This window comes from Pan troglodytes, chromosome 7 (genome assembly GCF_028858775.2).
Source record: "Pan troglodytes isolate AG18354 chromosome 7, NHGRI_mPanTro3-v2.0_pri, whole genome shotgun sequence".
In the NCBI taxonomy this organism is placed as follows: domain Eukaryota; kingdom Metazoa; phylum Chordata; class Mammalia; order Primates; family Hominidae; genus Pan; species Pan troglodytes.
In genome coordinates this window covers 78,118,432-78,137,554 of record NC_072405.2, presented here as the reverse complement: position 1 = coordinate 78,137,554, position 19,123 = coordinate 78,118,432, and the positions used below count along the sequence as shown (strand labels likewise).

At 39.7% G+C, this 19,123-nt stretch overlaps 1 protein-coding gene across 11 annotated transcripts in view; it reads right to left on the bottom strand.

Annotated features, from left to right (window-relative positions):
* SULF1 (sulfatase 1) overlaps positions 1-19,123 on the bottom strand; it is a 193,716-nt gene that overhangs the window by 164,396 nt on the left and 10,197 nt on the right. For 3 of the 11 annotated variants that reach the window (XM_003311747.6, XM_024345182.3, XM_054656805.2), the window contains exon 2: positions 32-192. The exons of 3 other annotated variants lie outside the window; for them this stretch is intronic. The gene's annotated coding sequence lies outside the window, so the exon portion shown is untranslated. Of the gene's footprint in view, positions 1-31; positions 193-2,812; positions 3,158-19,123 lie in introns of those variants that run through there. 5 more of the 11 variants (XM_003311744.7, XM_016959545.4, XM_063817153.1 and 2 more) reach the window with 2 other exon arrangements.

The following is a 19,123-nucleotide window of genomic DNA, read 5'->3' as shown; positions in this document are numbered from 1 at the left end:
CATCTTTAAAAAATTTGCAAATGTTACCCACCTCTCCATTCCAATTATGCTCTCTTCAAGAGTATGGGAAGAATTTACTGGTCACACTGAAGAAGGATGAACTTATTGTAGACTAAATAATGACCAGGAGGAAATTACTTCCTTTGTGTTAGTCTCTGAGTGAGTTCCTTGTTCAAGAGAAGTGAAAAATCCCTGTTAAGGAAAGGGTTTGTTTTTGATAAGTATTACTTCTTCATGCATATGTGCTTTTTATGAATAAGTATTCTACTAGTTCATAGATCTTTAGTCTCTGCTCATTTCTGAAGTCTCTGAAGAAGAAAAAATTACTCTCTTTGAGGGTACACATAGCTACAGGCAAGACTGCCCTAGACATGGGCTTCCTATCGAAAAGTTAATGAGAAAAAAATTCATTTGGCAGCAGGGACACAAGATTAAAGCTCTGATTTCATTGAGTCCAGATAGTGACCATTTCTTGGGGGGCATTAGAACATAGTAGGGAGAGCTCAGTCTTTATGTATCTCCTCAAAATTTCAAAGACAAAAATCTAGCATTTTTTTTTAAAGAGCCAGGGTCTCACTATGTTGCCCAGGCTGGAGTGCAGTATCTATTCACAAGCTTGATTATAGTGCACCATAGCCTTAAACCTCTGGGCTCATGAGATCCTCCTGCTTCAGCCTCCTGAGTAGCTGGGACTACAGACACATGCCACCACATCCAGATGATAATTTTATACTTAAAAAAATGCTTTTTAATTTTACTCAGCGTTGCAGTCTAACCTCTTAGTGATATCTCAACCTGATATTACTCCAACTAACTCAATTTTCTTCTATAAACCAGTATCTCGTCTTGTTCTATGGTATTCTATTACAACTACCCAGTAGCCCAGGCCCAAAACTAATATTATAAAAGTTTCCTTTTCCTCCATTCCCTTCATCCAGCCCTGAGTCAAGAATGTTCTACCTTCTAAATATTTCTGGAATCTGTGCCCTATTGTCCACCTACACTGCTCAGTGCCCCCAGCAGTTCTCACTGGAACACTACAATAGTCTCTCTCTCTTTTTTTTTTTTTCCTTTGAGATAGGATCTCACTTTGTCACCCAGGCTGAGGTTCAGTGGCACAAACGCAACTCACTCTAGCCTCCACCTCCTAGGCTCAAGCGATCCTCTTGCCTCAGTCCCCGGAGTAGCTAAGACTACAGGTGTGTGTCACAATGCTCAGTTAATTCAGTTTGACCAAACTAAGCCTCAAATCCAGATCTCATCAAAGCTTGTGTTCTTTCTATTATGATTGAGTTTGCCTTTGAGGCTAATGCTGAGATTATGTGGTTCATCTTTGTAATCAAATTAGGTAAAGTATAGAATTTAGTGTTGAAATATCACTTTTAAATTTAGGGGTAAAAGCAACTAGAATCCAATCTTATTTTTGACTTTAATTATACCTTAGAATTTCATGGGAGCCACAGAGAATTCTAAGGGAAAATATCATTTAAAGAGAATCTAAAAAAAGACATAATTTTATAATATTTCCCATGTGTGTTAATAAATACTGAATAAATATTGCAATCTGAAAGTTGACGTGAAATAAATTTCTCCACTTGATCCATTTTGGATGTTATACTATCATATAACATACTGAGCACTAGATAGATACAACAAATGTAAGAATTTAAGATAAATACACATATACACACTAACATATACATACATACTATACATGGTTTTCACATCTATTCATCTAGAGGTAAAGATGATAAAGCCTTATGAATGAATCACCGCACTTACAGCATTAAAAGTGAGAGGCCTTGCTTTTCTACATTATTACCAATTTATAGTTCTTAGTTTCCTTACCTGAAATCTTATTAAAACAATAAATATCTGTATCTCATAGCATACCAAGTTATAATCATGGTTTTATAAATGCAAATTGTACAATTGCCCAAAATAGACCCTTTGTTTTTTGGCTTGTTCAAATAGCAAGTCAGAGTTGCTAAGTATTCAGAAGTTGTATCTTTCTTCATGTTATTCTAGAGTTTTAAATTCACCTCTTGTTGAAAAGCAGTTTCTCAAAGCAGTGAGCATAATCTCTGAGAAGAGTACTCTGTTAATTCAGCACTCTTTAAGACACACAGTTTGATAACAGGGCTTTGAGTTTTGCCTGTGCTTAAAAAGTTAGTGTCCATGTTTCTTTAATATTAGAACCTTCGGTTATGCAGTGAAAAATTTAATAAAAATTCACATGTCCACTATAGCTACAGTGTTTTCTACAGTTTACCCAAGCCAGTGCAAGTTTCAAGCCTGCACTGAAAGAAGGGATTTATTTCGTAGTGTGAAAAGAAACTTTCAACAATTACAACTGATTGAAATTGTGAGTACTCAAGGCAGAGAAACTGAAGACCAAAGTGGCATCATTTCTCCTTGTCTAACAAGCCAGGTGACTAGGGCTCCTCTTAAGGGCAAAAAGGGGTGTGTGTGTGTGTGTGTGTGTGTGTGTGTGTAGTGTTGTGTGTGTGTGGTGTGTATCAACAGCCAGACATCACCAGAATGCTGTGAAAGTGGCCAATTTCAGCACCTCGCCTGGGTACTATTTTGTTAAGTGAATTAATTATCAACAGAAACCTCTTTCCCCTCTTATTATCATTACAAGGGACCAAATTTGGGTGGAAGACTTTGGCCAGAAACATACTTTCCATCATCTGAGAATATAATGAATAATAATATGATGAATAATGAATAAATAATACTAAAAGGACAGGGACAGGAAGGAAAGTTTGTCTTCTTTCTTTTTAAAGTAAAAGCAGAGCACGATACTTACAAAAGCCGCCTTCAAAATCTTCTCTAGAGAAAAAGCTCTGGGAACAGGGAGGAGGCAGAGGAGCAGAGATAAGGTGGCAGCGGGACTTCCTTCCTCCTCAGAAGGGGGAGAGTCATGTTCCTCATCTGCCCTGACCTCCGAGGAGCGCCGGCAGCCGGGAAGGCCTGGCCTCTGATCCTCGCTGCCCTCGCTCCTGGCCTCTGCGCCTGGGGTTTCCTAGTTGCCGATCAAGCCGCCCCGGCCCGACACCGGCCCCAAGATTCATTAGCGACGGTCTGCGAAGTGCTCGCAAGATGAAGACGGTTATATAAGCCCGCGTATTATTATCATCACACACCCCCATAGAACCAACGCTGCCAGACAAACAAAAGGCAGTTCCAAGAAGAGGAGGAGCAGAGGCAGAAGTTACACTAGGGGTGAATTTCGGGACACGGCTGAAAGGACTGGGGGAAAAAAAAAGGGCAACTGAATATGTGCATGCAAACCTCGGCAAACAAACTGCGCTGCAGCCGGCCGGCTTGGACGGCGGCGGGCAGGGGCTCAGGGTTTCCAGGCATGTGGTTCCGGCTCCCTGAGCACCCGACACAGTAGCTGCCTGTGGCAGGATGGAGTGGATGGGAAGATGTGGTATTTGGAAAGCCAGGCGTTCCAGAGACCAAGTGCTTAGTAAACACTGATGTTTCTTAGACTCAGACCAGGTGCTTCTGCTGGTTCTCTTTATTCCTGGTCTCTTGTTTTCCTAAGGATGGTTGGCCAGGAGTTCCCTGTGCCCTGTCGACCCCTCTAATTTTAAACCTCTCTGGGTCTCTCCTCTCTTCTCTGTGGGAGCAATAAACGGAACCAGAGCGCTCTTTCCACTGAGCCTGGGTCCACTGAGAAAGTTCTGATTATTCTGAGCACCAAGCTTCCCTCCCCGCTCCCACAACTTGCTACTCATATTTTCTTTAAATTATTATTATCCTGTCCTGCGCCTGCCACTGCTTCCCAACACGCAAAGAAATTCCTCATCCTGGCACTCAAAGCCCACAATTTCTGTCTCCACACTAATTTCCCACTTCCCATCCCGCCCTCCCGCCTCACCTACTCCCCAGCACATTATAATGTGAATCATTCTCTAAAGACGGCCTTTCAATTCTCCATTTCCCATCTTTACTCATACCCCCATCCTCACACCCACTTCCTTCAAGGCTCAGTTCAAATCCCGCCTCCCCCACAAAAGCCTTCCCAAATTTCCCCTCTTTTCTCCGTGTGACTCTGTTTCTCTGTTGTCATTCCGCATGCGTTGTCTGTCTCCTTAGGTTTGGAACCTTGCGTTGTTTTCCCTGGTGGCCCAGGACAGGGCCCTGCATAAAGCAGGTGCTCAGTGAGTATTCACTGAATGAAACTGACAGCTGACCAAATCTTACCTGCATTGTCGCCAGCTATATGGGCATAGGTGAGAGCCACCACATGATACTAAAATATGGACAGTTGTCGGATATATGCAATAGGTTCATGAGGGTGTGTAAATTTGCATAAGTTAAAAAAGAAAGCTTTTCTGAAACTTGAAGGGGAGCCTCTAAACTTCACTCAAGTCAGCTTACTTTAGGGCTTAAGTTCACGAGGCAAACAAGAATGTGGGCATCTGTTGATCCTTTGCTGCTGCACATTAGAGGACCTGTAAGTGGAACTTCCTTTACAGAATGCCAGGAAAATTCTCCAAAGGTGAGATTTTTCAGACATCACTGGCTTCTGGGACTGATTTTATGGAGGAACTCCTCCATTATTGAAATAATATGTGCTATCACAACAGCAGCTCAGCAAATGAACAACTGCTCTCTGGTGAATTGTTTTATGATATGGGGTGAAATATAGAACATGAGCTGTCAGATACTGAATTTCTTGTGGCTTTGTATTAAAGTGTTCTTAATGACATTTCCCCTGTTATTTTTTGGTAAAAGTAACATGCTTCAAATTCCACCTGTGCTAGTTGGATCGACCGTGGTGTCATTTAAGAGACTTGGGGTGTGTCTATGCAGTACATGCTCTCCATGCATACAGATTGTTCAGTGAATTAGAAGAATTTTCCCCCCTCTACTAATTTGGAACAATCAAAACCAATTCAGGTTTTAAAGAATTTTGGCCTCAAGTTCCTGAGGATTCGGCTTCAGGAATGACAGCGATCTTACTGCAAATTTGTAGTTCAAGTGTAGGATCATCTCTTATTTTGTTATGCTCAGGTGAGGACCGTAACCTTTATTATAGCTACTATTTACGAATCCCTCCTGGGTTTCAGGAACTGGCCTAGATGCTTTACATGTCTTTTTAACCTAGCAGAACTATTTTTGTTTTCGCTTTACAGATGGGTAAATTGAGTCTGGTCATGCAGCTTAGAAAGTGACAGAACTAGGATTTGAATCTAGGTCTGACTCCGTAGTCAATGATTTTTCTATTCTACTGAAAGCTGGAAGAAACCTGAGATATTATCTCATCTGGTGGTTTTCAAACTGGGTTCCAACAAGCTTTAGGCTTTCAAGGGGTACTTCAGGAACCTTGGCAGTGTGTGGGAAGTGGACGAATGTGAGGGAAGCCAGGCAATCTGGCTTGGACTTTACTCAGTTGGATTCAAATGGAGAAATATTATCTCCATCTGTTTTATAGAGTGACTTTAGACTTTGAGACAATGGTTTTGTTGCTAAAAAAATTTTTTTTAAACTCTTGTTTAACTTCCTCATTAAAGAGTATAGCCATGCATGGTGGCTCACGCCTATAATGCCAGTGCTTTGGAGGCCAAGGCGGGTGGATTGCTTGAGCCAGAAGTTCGAGACTAGCATGGGCAACATGATGAAACCCCGTCTCTGCAAAAAATAAAAAAATTAGCCAAGTGTGGTGGCGCATACCTGTAGTCCCAGCTACTTGGGAGGCTGAGGTGGGAGGATCACTTGAGCCCAGGAGGCAGAGGTTGCAGTGAGCCCAGATTGTGCCACTGCATTCCAGCCTGGGCAACACAGTGAGACCCCATCTCAACAAAAAAGAAGAAAAGAAAAGTATGGAACTTGGGATCCAGAAGATAAAATGCCTTGTCCAACATGGTATAACTAAGGACGATAGGCCCAGCATTAACTTCAAATGTCCTTTATCTAAAGGATGCAAGAGGCCAGTAGTTTCAGACAGAGCCTGAACATCTCAAGTTTTGTCTTTTATATAAAGGACATTTGTTAAAAAACAGGGGAAATGAGAGAATCTACATTTCCCTGACCTGTGTGTGTGTCCCGACAGTATTCTTGAAAAACGGAAGGCGGGGGCCGGGCGCAGTGGCTCATGCTCCTGATCACAAGGTCAGGAAATGGAGACCATCCTGGCTAACACGGTGAAACCCGGTCTCTACTGAAAATACAAAAAATTAGCTGGGCATGGTGGCAGGCACCTGTAGTCCCAGCTACTTGGGAGGCTGAGGTAGGAGAATGGCCTGAACCCGGGAGGTGGAGCTTGCAGTGAGCCAAGATCGCCCCTCTGCACTCCAGCCTGGGCGACAGAGCAAGACTCCATCTCAAAAAAAAAAAAAAAAAAAAAAAGAGAAAGAAAGAAAAATGGAAGGCAGAAAACAGCCACAATGGCAAGCTAGACTTATTTTGTTTTTTTAGCCCTCTGGCTATAAGTCTAAAGTTTGTCAACATTTACCTTGTGACAGACTAAAATTAAGTAAAGAGTTAAAGATGTAATTTGTCTGGATGATTTAGGGCTCTCCTACTCTTTTCATTCAAACCAAAGGGAGGAGTGTAGGATACTTCTGCATGAGTCATTTAGCTAATTACATGGTCCTGGCCTGAGAGTCCTCCTGCTAGAAAAATTGCTTAAACTCCCATTTTATCAATCTAGTCAAAAGTGACTCTTTTCCTGTGAGACAAAATAGGTGTGGAAAAGACCTTAGAGAGATCAGGCATGGTCAAGGGAACATGAGTCTCATATAAGTCGGTATAGTTTGTATGGATCGGCTTGTAACGCCTAAAATCTCACGTGTTACCTTGGTATTTATTATCTTTGAGCCTCATCAGGACCCCCCAAGGCCTAACTGTGAGCTCCCCTGCTTTCATAGATATGTCCCCTCCAGCAAGAAAGGATGCCCACCTGGCTCATTACTCTGTCAGCTGGGCCAGCCTCACTCCAGCAGGTCTTCAACCTTATGGGTTTTGCTTCCTTACCAGCCCACACAATTATTCAAACAAGCCAATTACACCTTCCCCGGGGAGCCTCAGGGCACCACATTCTCTTGTTACTACTGCCTCCTGCAGCCTCTGCTTGTCCGCTCTGTTCCCGGTGCAACCCCTGTGTGCCCTGCATGGTATGTGTTATCCTCCTTTCCTGATCCTCCTTCCCTGGGCTGTGAGTTTATGTGACTTTTAAGCTGCTGTGGCTTTCATCTGTCCACTGTTGGGTGCTGTGTATTTGGCCATCCCCAGATCCCTAGGATGGCCTCCCTCCCTCACCAACAGGGTGAAGAGGAGGCTGAATAGAAAAAGATCAGACAGTAGTAGTAATACTAAATGGAATTTTCACCGAGAACTAGTGCCAAACAGCCCATCCATTGGAGTTTTGCCGTTAGGCTATTTCCAAATAGAAATAAATTTTAACTGAAACGATGTGAGCTGGAACTGACCTTTATTAATTTCAGGGCCCCTGAGTTTTCTCACTTGCTGTTTTTAATTTTTATCATTCTCACCTGGAGAGTTTTGGGAGCAATAGCACTCTTCTCTTTCCTGAGATGGCTTAACTGTAGTCCTGCCTAGAGGCAAAGGGACAAAAAGATGACCCTTCTACTCTTGTCATTTAAATCTTTGCTAACTGCATTATTTCAGTAAAAGGTAGCAGGAAGAATTTTTTCTCATCTCCACAGGCAAGAGATTGTAATAAACAGATCTTTTTTTTTTTTTTGCCATCAGAAACAACCTAAAATTAATATATTTCCAGAGTCTCAGCCCTAGAAACAAAGCTTTAGATGTTATTTCTTTTCCTATTCATGAGATTTACAATAGGAAGGTCATGTTTGCACTAGACTTCGGTTTGAAATTAATCTTCTTTTCTCCTCGGCATTTCTATAGAATCCAGGCACTTCATTATTTAGTCATTTCCAAATATTAAATAGTTGTCATTCTTGAACAACGATCTAATCTTCTCTTTATGGGTGGAGAAACTGAGTTGTGGAACTTACAAATCATTGCCAGGACATAGATCACTCTGAAGGTTATGGCTACTCACTGACATGCTTTTCGACACACGTTCTTAGACTACAAAATAAAAATGTAAATTGTTTTATAAACAGCATGAAGACCATCCTCTGAACATTAGATTGTATTAATTAAAAGCTCATTTGCATTGTGCCTTATGAGAGAAACTTTATGCAATAAATAAATATGTTTAAACCCCACAACCAAACTCAACACTGAGGCTGTGCTGTAGCCACCTCCCCTCTCTTCTGAATTGTGCCTCATACAGATCACAATATATTCTTGGTTCAGTTGAACAAGGGTTCATTTAAACCACATCTGTTGCTCATCAGACCTCTATTTTAGGAGTGGGGAATTCTTTTTCAGAGATAGATTCTGTCTGGAAGGTCTTATGGCAACAAATAGTCCTCATTAAATTTCACAACATTTTACCAACATACATACAGTACTCGCTGTTACGTGATTATAGAATTCAGGCAAAACTCTGCACCCCCACTTCAAAGGATTCCTCACTTGACTAATTCTAAAGAGTAAATTGATTTTCCCATCATTTGTTGTGTTTGACAATAGAAAGGCTGACACAGCAACATTGCTAAAATGACAGCTCATTTCTATTCAAGGGGAAGGAATTTGTGTTAATATTCTTAATGACAGGCATCTTTATGAGAAATGTGAAATCATTTATCCTTAGCAATAACCTGACTAGGATTAAAAAGTACTTGGTACTTAGAACAGAAGTAATCTGTCAGGAAAAATTATTTAGACTGATGCAAATTAACCGAATAAATTGGCCTACAGTAGCTTCCTAATTATGGCGTGCAGATTCAAGTTTGTGAAAATCAGTTTGAACTGAAGAAGAATCTGGAAACGATCTTTCAAGAAGTGATCTGGCATTCTGTTGGAGGAAAAGATAACATATTTATTTGAGAAATTCTTTTCCCATTTACTAAGAATTTCTGGAAGTGATTTAAAAATCAAGGACGTGTAAATCAACAAAGAACATATTAAGTAAGTGCGCGCATGCCTTGCTTTTTCAGAACAACAGTAGTAATACCTTATGAAAATACTGAGGCATGTTCATTGTGATGCCCTAGATTCTAAATAACCAGTCGTGTTTTCTGCAGAGGCGGGGGAGTTATTCCAACCCTCTCAGGGCTGGTTTGGGCATGGGTCCAAGGGACAAGTCTGAGACATGAGCACTTGGGCCAGTACTTAACAAGCAATGTATAGACTCGGCTGTGTATTCTGTAGGAGAGTTGTTCTACTCTCAATAAGCACGGTGTTGCACGCCAGTTAACAAGTTTTTATTGGAATCTCAGTCTTCTCTTCCTCGCCAGCTTCACAGCAAACCTTCTTTTAGCTCTTTACCAAAAACTCTAGTAAACTGTGGGAAGAAGCACTTTACCAGCGTAGGAAATTTAATTAGTCTGGAAAAAAAAAGGTGTAAATTGCAGGAAAATGTAAACTGCCTCCATGTAATTAATGACTGGGTTTTTCTGCTTAGCATTTATATAGAACTTTCTTTTGAGAAAACGCATGAATTTTTGGAGACAAACTGACTTGGGTCCAAATCCTAGCTCTACAGGTTTGTGATTTTTTTTTTAAAAAAAGCCTGGTTTCTTTACTTAGAACTAGAATGACCAGTATAGGAATTACAAAATCTGAAAGGAAATAGCCGTGTCCTGCATGTGTAAGGACTCGGTATCGTTCAGTTTCTCCTTCCTTTTCTGAGAGTCTTTTATGGCATGAACGTTCTTAAGCACTTGTTCAGTATTGTCTGCCTTGAGTGAGCAAAAAGCATATGCCCTTTCCAGGGAGCATTAGCTGAGGAGTGACTCTGAGAGTTGCCCAAGTTTCTGTGTTTAAATAGAAGTATTAAATTATATGAAGGCAAAACAACAGGGACCCAAAAAGATGGTGATTGACAATCATTAATAATAACCTGAATGTTGTGACTTCAGCCCGAGGGACAGGCAGTCATTCAAGCAGGTAAACTCAGAGTGTTAGGGTTGGTGTTTGAAATCTTAAGAAAGTTTTTGCTAGAAAACAGTGGATTCCAGACACAGAAAAAAATGAACACGGTCCAAGAAATTCAATATGTGCCAAATCCAGTTTTTCACCTCCTCTTCTTGTAAGTACGTACAGGCATGGATTACAAATGTGAAACTGTACATGCCAGAGGGCAGGAGTGTGGGAACGCACAGGAGCAGGCATTGGGCGGAGAGTATAAAGAGGAAGCAGTGATGGGGACTAGGACCCTGGACACAAGCCGACTGCAGAGGTTGCAGTCTGTGTGAGATGCTGATAAGAATGTGCTGAGACTTAGACAGGAAAAAGCCTCATTCTGCAGAATCTGGAAAGTACCCATGTCTGGGGCTGGCAGGTGCATTAGGAAGAAGAAGCTGAGGCTAAGGCTGGAGCCTGAGGCAAGGGTGACAGACAGCCAAGGGAGTGATAACAGGCAGCGCCTACGAGGAATTGCTATAAGGCTTTGAACCATGCCAGGCTGAGTAACCTGAGCCCCATGTGTGATTGATTTCACGAATGCAGTTTTTACCCCGAAATTCCCTTATGTTGCAATAAAGTTAAGTTCTGCACTTAAGATATCTGTGTGCTATACTGGAATGCACAGGGTAGAACAATGATGCTATTACTAAAGTGGGAAGGGCGGTAGGTAAATGTGGTCCTCTCAGTATGCCTAGTCATTCTTATTTTGGGGAAAATTTATGCAAATAAATATTACGGGAAATTTTGGAGTGGGAAGAAACCACAAAAGGAAGGGCTGAAAGCACGGGTTAGAAGAAGGAGGTTGCAAGGTGTATCCTGACACTTTTCCTGAGCTCCCATCTTCCCTCCAACTGGTCCCTTCCTGAGTCATTGCTCAGAGGGCAGCTGTGATGGGCACCTTGGAAAGCTGGCTGTAGCCGGGTGCTGTGACATGCACCTGTAGTCCCAGATACTCAGGAGGCTGAGGCAGGACAGTAGCTTGAGCTCAGGAGTTCCAGATCAGACTGAGCAACATAGTGTGACTCCTGTCTCGAAGAGGAGGAGGAGGAGGAAGAAAAGAAGAAGAAGAAGAGGAAGAGGAAGAAGAAGAAGAAGAAGAAGAAGAAGAGGAAGAAGAAAGCAAGCTGTATATCCTGGAGGTGGTTCTCCTCCTTTCCTGAGACCATGGTCCTTGCTTGACTGTTTCTCCTTTTTTTAATCCTATCAAAAAAGGAAAATCATGAAATGCAGACATTAGTGAGCCTGGGCATCACTTTTTGTCATGCAGACTATAGATTATAATCTAAAAAAGATTATCCAGATAGTTAAAGGCCACATTTGTTCAAACATCCACAGAGCAGTTCAACTTTCCAAGGGCAGAATTAAAAATTTCTTAAAAGTGAAATTTGTTTTCTGCTTTCATTTATTTGTTTTTCTGGGACCAAAACTGTGTGCTTTACTCTAAAGTTGAGATTTGGTGAATTGAGCCAACTTAATTTTTAGGTCTTGTCTTTAAGCATTTAGATCATGTAAGAACTTTTTAATAGAGAACTCTGAACATTATTCATTCATTTAACAAACATTTATTGAATGTTCCGTGTGTGCCAGGAGCTGCTGTTGATGCAGATAAGATGTGGTGCCTGCTTTCAAGAGGTTGCAAATAAGAAGGAGGGTCTATTTTTTCATGCAAATATTTTTCCATATAAACTATGTTTCTAGAAAGGATTATCTTAATTTCAGAATTTAAAAATTACTAAATATGAGGAAAAGACATTCGTTAAAAAGTCAACTGAGCTTAAAGGAAAAAAAGGAAAATGTGGAATAAGGACTAGTTAATGGTAGCGGGTATGGAGTCAGATTTCTGGGTCCATATCCAACCTTGGCCCCTGCAAGTCTGTAAACTTGGCCAAGTCAGTCAAACTCTCAGAGCCTATTTCCTTGCTTGTAAGACTGGGACCAAGATAATTCTATGTCATAGAGATGTTGCATAAATTAAATTAGATAATGTATGTATAGCACTTACTTGTACGTGGTAAGCATGTATTTAATAAATCTTAGCTGTTACCGTTACATATAACATTAGTAAGTAAAACAGACATCTTTCTCAGTCATTTTGTTTCGTTCTTTAAGAGAATGCTTTTGTTTTTTGCTTTGTTAGGGACAGTGTCTTGCTCTGCTGCCCAGGCTGGGTTGCAGTGGACACAATCATAGCTCACTGCAGCCTGGAACTCTAAGGTTCACGTGATCCTCCTGCCTCAGCCTCTCGATTAGCTGGGACTACAGGTGAGGCGTGAGCCACTGTGCCGGCAAGAACGTTGCTTTTCTATTGCGAAATATAATATGAGCCCTAGAAGTTTTAGGTATGGTCAGTAGGAGTATAAAAAGGCATTAGAATGCTAAGAAGGCATATTGGAATTTAAATCCTAAATTCCAGAACCAGTGCTCTTTCCAGTATTCTCTCTTGGCATCCTTCTAAATTCTGCCGTTTAGTAGCTGTGAACATTAATGGTATAAGTAACCTTCACAGCCTGTTTCTTAGTCTGTAAAATGGGTCCCACAATGCCTGTCCAATCCACTTCATTGGAAGCATTATGAAGACCAAATAAAATAAGGTCAGTGAAAACAGTTTGCAATAAGTAGTATGATATATAAATAAAGGTTATTAATAAATCATTATGAGTTTCTCGTGAGCTATGGTACTGATTATTGATGACTGACCGGCAAAACGTATGATTGTGATTATAAATACAGTCTCCCTCGCTCCCTTGGTCTCCTTGGAGAATTGATTCCAGAGCCCCACTGTAGATACCAAAATCAGGGATGCTCAAGTCCCTGATATATAATGACATAATATTTGCATATAGTCTACACACATCTTCCGATATACTTTGAATCCTCTCTAGATTACTTATAATACCCAGTGTAAGGTAAGTGCTATGTAAATATACTGTATTCTAAAATTTGTATTTTTTTATTGTTGTATTTTTTTCCCCTGAATAGTTTTTCTATCCAAGGTTGGTTTAATCCACTGATGTGGAACTGTGGATATGAAGGGCTAACTATAATTTAAGTGGAAATTACTTTCAGTTTACAGAAATAGATTATAGTTAGAAGACCTGGATCCTAGTTGTTCACTTTGCCTCTAATCAGCTGTTTATTTATACAAATTACTTAATTTTCCTTAATTAATTTTTAAAAATTTGTGTTTGAAAATAATTTCAAACTTATGGAAAAGTTGGAAGAATAGTAGAAAGAACACTTACATACCAGTTACCCATATTCATTTATGGTTAACAACTTGCCCCAATGTCTTGCCTTATCAATTTCATTCCCTCCCCCTGCCCCTCTCTCTATATATATACAAACAGAGATTTTATAAAATTATATATATATATATTCCTCCCTTGAACTATTGACAATAAACTGCACACATCATGATCTTATACCACTATACATTAATATTTCAGTATGTGTCACCAAAGATGTGCCTCTGTTTCTATTTCTTTAAAATGGGCACAAGTACTTAGTTATGTGGCATGATCCATAAGGTTGTCAAAACCAAATGAAATGTTTAAAGGCATGTTGAAAAGTATAAATTGTTATATAAAACTAAAGGTTGTATATTTCATAAACTATGGGGAAAATCAAATTACTTAAAACTTCAGAGGATTTACAAATGGTAGTAGAGTGCAAATGAAGAGAGCCCATTATCTAGCCGGTTATAGTGCCAAATTTTTCTCAGTGGTGAGAGCAAAAGAGTCTGATGCCCTCACCCTCTGTGTCATCCTTTTTGAGTTGCATTCCTCCTGCAAGGACTTACATCTTTTCTTGGTGCTCTTTCTCATTTCAACAGTTTGCTATTTTATGTGGTCTTTTTGGTGGAGGTTATGAGCATGTTTGAGGCAAGGTGATAGAAACTAAAGAGCAGTTGCTACTCAATGGAAGATCAAGAATACAGCTGTTAAGAGTTTAGTAAGAGCTCAGCTTTATTTCTTCTGGTCTTTTCTTTGAGTAGTGAAAATGGCATACTTTATTTTCATTATAAACAACAACTGAGATATAAATAGGAAATAGGGAAGCACTGTTTTATAGAAGTGTCTAATGTATAGGCTTAGCTGAAAATAGTATGAATATAAAAAAGAAAGAGATCATGTCCTTCACAGGGACATGGATGGAGCTGGAGGCCATTATCCTTAGCAAACTAACTCAGGAAGAGAAAACCAAATACCGCATGTTCTCACTTATAAGTGGGAGCTGAATGATGAGAACACATGGACACAATGGCGGGGAGCAACACACACTGGGGCCTGTCATAGGGTGAGTGGTTGGGAGGAGGAAAAGCATCAGGAAGAATAGCTAATGGAAGCTTGGCTTAATACCTGGGTGATGGGGTGATCTGTGCAGCAAACCACCCTGGCACACGTTTACCTATGGAACAAACCTGCACAACCTGCTCATGTATCCCTAAACTTAAAATAAAAATTGGAAATTTAAGAAAAGGAAAATAGTATGAACAAAGTATTCTTATGGATCAAAAAATAACTTTCATAGAATCCCTTTTTCAACAGCATTCACTATTATAAAGTTTAGATATAAAAAAAGATAATTATTCTGCCACTTTATCTTCACATTCTCAACAGAATTCACACTTTCATAAGAAGTTGTAATACTGGTAAGCCTGATATTTTTATAAGTCTAACCAGATTTGCAATCACATTTTCCAGTGGATTGAAATATGACCAATAACCTAAAAATATGAACGAAAATGCTCTTTTTCCTATGACGTATTTCTTTCATTGCTCTGGAAATCATAATGGCTTTCTTGAGATACTTACGACACCAAAAAGGAAATCTAGAACATGTCTTAAAAACAAAACTTTTATTTTTATTTTATTATTATTATACTTTAAGTTTTAGGGTACATGTGCACAATGTGCAGGTTTGTTACATATGTATACGTGTGCCATGCTGGTGTGCTGCACCCATTAACTCGTCATTTAGCATTAGGTATATCTCCTAATGCTATCCCTCCCCCCTCCCCCATCCCACAACAGTCCCCAGAGTGTGATGTTCCCCTTCCTGTGTCCATGTGTTCTCATTGTTCAATTCCCACCTATGAGTGAGAACATGCAGTGAAAAACAAAACTTTTTTAAAAAGTCAGAATCATACTTAGGATATTCTAAATTAATCTTTTTATTTTGAGTTATTAAATTGTTATTCCTTATAGTACAAAATAACAAATGGAAGTTATGACTAGGAAATACATTTATAATCTAATAATGAATACTGCTACTTCTTTTACAAATAAATCAGCTTCAAATGCAAATTATATAGATGCATAATTGTATATACAATCATGTAATTTATTAAGCTATGAAGAATATTGCTCATATACTTCTCTTGGGAAAGTTCCAGTACTTGAGGAAGTATTCAAATGTTTATTTCCCAGTAAGGTGACATTACTAAGGGGACAGTTCAACTGTTCTAATGCAATAGGTATCCCTAATATTGACCAAATATGGTATATTTGAAATCATTTGAAGTATTAGGCAGTGAAGTGGGATCCAGAAGACATGAGTTCTAACACTAATTACCTCACTCAGGTGTTTAGACTCAGGCAAATGGCATGCTGTCCCTCAGCTTCAGTTTTCTGGTGTACAGAAATGACACACTGCTTTCCTTACTCAAATATTACAAGTTCCAGTGGTTTAGTGCAAGTGAAAATTGTTTTGAAGTCGTGATGGTTAATATTGTCATCATCAACAGTGGATAGTGTGTTCTTTAAGTGTATGTTAAAAAATGCTTTTACAAAGAAGTTTCTCTATGATAAAGCTGCATGTTTGCACAGATCATCCATAGCAACGGTGCTTGGTGATCTCAATTAGAACAGATTTTCCATAAGGAGTACATCTGAAAAAAAAAAAAAAGCTTTTTCTTGTATTTGTTCCAGTCCCAATCATCATTTACACTGCCTGATTACTCACGGTAGCCCTCAGCAAGAAAGTCCATGGTCGAAAAGGGAGCTGGACTCATCTCTTTTCCTTGTTGGGTCCCAATGTAAAGTGGACACATGAACTCATTTTCGTCCCGGTAGAATTTACCGACTCGTACTTTTTAAAAAGATAAAGCCTGGGTTTAGAACTCTGCCTTGTAAGAATGAGTTTTGTGATTTTAGGCAGGTCTCCCAACAAACCCAGTCCTGTGTATCCTCAGATGTAGACTGAGAGATTCTGCTTAGATGATCTCTAAGGTATGCCTCCAACATTCTGCTTAGATTTAGCTTAGATTGTTGGAGGTACGCCTCCAACATTCTGTGTTTCTATGATATCCTTTCCTGGAAAATCCACTGCAAATTCTAAGTTATTGAAGCAACAACAACAAATAAGATTCAGTAGTTTTGACAGTGTGCAATAAGTTCTTCTTTCTTCTAAGTAATTTAAACCTTTTACCTCAGTTGCTAATTGTCCTACAAATGAGAATGCCATTCCTAGACAAAATTTTTACAATCCATTCACACTGCAGAAAAAAAAAAAACACCCAATACGATTTACTATGAAAATAACAGGGTGTTTTAATTTATGCTATGCGGCAGATAGTGGACAGGCCTATATATCTAGCACTATCCATAAAAATCTGGTCTAGCTGTTATTTTACAGGTCCTTGAAAACAGAATTGTCACAATTTCCTCAGTTCAGCTCTCAAGAGAAATTAATTGATAACATAGAATCCTGAGTGGCTGGCATGTGAGTGACACCCAGCCATACAATTTCACATCTAATCAAGGAAGATGGGAATTCTAGTTGGCCTATTGTCTATTTGAATCTGTTTCTGGATGGAATCCAGCTGGCGCAAATGCAGCCCCGGAGAGTGATGTGGGCAGAAGATGGAAACAAAAAATCTGAGCCAGAGAATCAGTGCATGAGATAGTGCCTTCCACATTGTCAAAAGAATGCCCGGGGTAGTTGTGAATGTGCTGCTGATTAGTTTCCTAAAATTCTCAATGACTAAAATATAATGTTCTATCCCAGTAGTCCTTGATCATTCTAACTGTGAATGTGTAATGAAGGCCTTTAGGATGTACTGGCTCTACCACCTTGAAGCTATGCTTGATAGATGCAGAGGCTCAAAACTCAACTTGTCTTACTGTTTCTCAAAATATAAGAGAGAGAAGGCAATTTAAAAAAATGATGAGAATAAGAATAAATGCAAAATTGTACATAATTAAGAGCTAAAATTATATGACAAGATTTTAAGTGGAAAAAGAGCACAGATGAGAGAGAGATTATTGATGGTTGGAAGAGTTAGGAAAAGAAAGTTCCATGGAGGTAATGAGGCTTGAGTCTTTCTTTTCAAGGATGGGTGGAATTTGGACATGCAGAACCATGATGGGAGGCAGTCCTAGCCCAGAAAACAGTGTGAGCACGTGCCTTGTAGCAGAAGTAAAGATGTAAATTCAGGACATGTTGAACCACTTTAGGAAAGAGCAGAAAGTGTATAGGGGGAGTGGGATGGTCATAGTGGAAAAGATCATGGAGGTTCTTAATTGCTGGTCATTTATTTAGACTGGATGCTGCAGAAAATTGGGAGACAGGTGTTTTAGAGTAGTGGAGTGATACGATGAAACAGTGTAGAAATAAGATGAGTTTAATGGCAGTAGGTAAGATGAGTGGAGATAAGAAAGAGATAAGGTACAGAGCTTATTTCAGATGCACGAGGTGATGCAGAACTGGATTGAAGTCCTTCCTCTTTCCTCCAACCATTCTTTTTAGTTTCAAGGAGAATGCTTAGGCTGGGTACAGTGGCTTGCACCTGTAATCCTAGCACTTTGGAATGCTGAGGCAGGGGATTGCTTTAGCCCAGGGGTTTGAGACCAGTTGGGCAACATAGGGAGACCCCATCTCTATAGAAAATAGGAAAAATTTAGCCAGGCTGGTGTGTGCTGGAGGTCCCAGCTACTTGGGAGGCTGAGGTGGGAGGATCAATTAAGCCCAGGAGGTCAACACTGCAATGAGCCATGATCACACCACTGCACCCTGCCTGAGTGACAGAGCGAGACACCTTCTCAAAAAAAAAAACAAAGGAGAATGCTTTATTTATTTAAGCTTGTCTTAAAGGAAGAGCAGAGTTTGACAGTAAAGAAGGAGAATAAAGCCATCTAGGTGAAGGGAATGGCAGAATGCAGGCAAAGAGATGATGGCATGCTCCTGAAAGGTTAACTAATTTGCTCAAAATCACACTATTAATAGTAGCCAAGTTCTAGAATCCAGATTTCTAATATCTTTCCACTGTACCACCCTGCCTCTTTTTCCTGGCTCCAACACTGCTGTCATTATTCAGCAAATTTTATTTCATTGCTAATAGTGTGCTTAATTGTTTTTTCAGACTTGAAAAGTTACCAGGGAAATAATAAAATATACATTTTAATTTTATTTGCCCAACAAGAAATATGATTTGCCTGAAGCAGATGAGGAAGTTAAGTGGAGTATTCTAAGCTTCCAAAGGGGTTATGACAGTGGTAGAAGCAATTGTAGGAACACTTTTAATTTCACTTCTGAGACTACTGTAGTAGTTCACCAGAATGTTAGATGAATAGACAGCTATTTTTGTAGAAGAATGGCTAATGAGAATAACAATTGCTATACATGAAGTTTTTCATATAGCTTATTTTTCCCTCTGTTTTCTGTCCTGGTTTTTACATCAAAAAGGTAAAGTGACTCTGTATGACAGAACATGTTTTGACTGCATTGTATTCTTTTTTCTGACTTCTCTACTTATTCATTTTTCTCTTCTTAGAAGGACCAAACTTCTCTAATTCCAGAAGTCTTTGTACCTCCAAGACAGATCTAAAAGCATAACATGTAGGAGTAGAATCTTGAATTGAAATCTGAACTTAGACAATCCAAAATTAAGAAGTTTGGAAATATCAACTCATGTTTCAGTCCCTAATCTCTATACCAGGACCCTGGCCCATTGACCTAAGTGGGTACTAGATGAAGAGAACTAGTTTTAAGTTTGGCAGCTAAACCCAACGTTTGTGCTTGCTGAAGATGATGTTTATTGATCTAACTATGGCACTTGTGTATTATTCTTTTCTCTCTGATTCGTTGCACTGGATGTCTC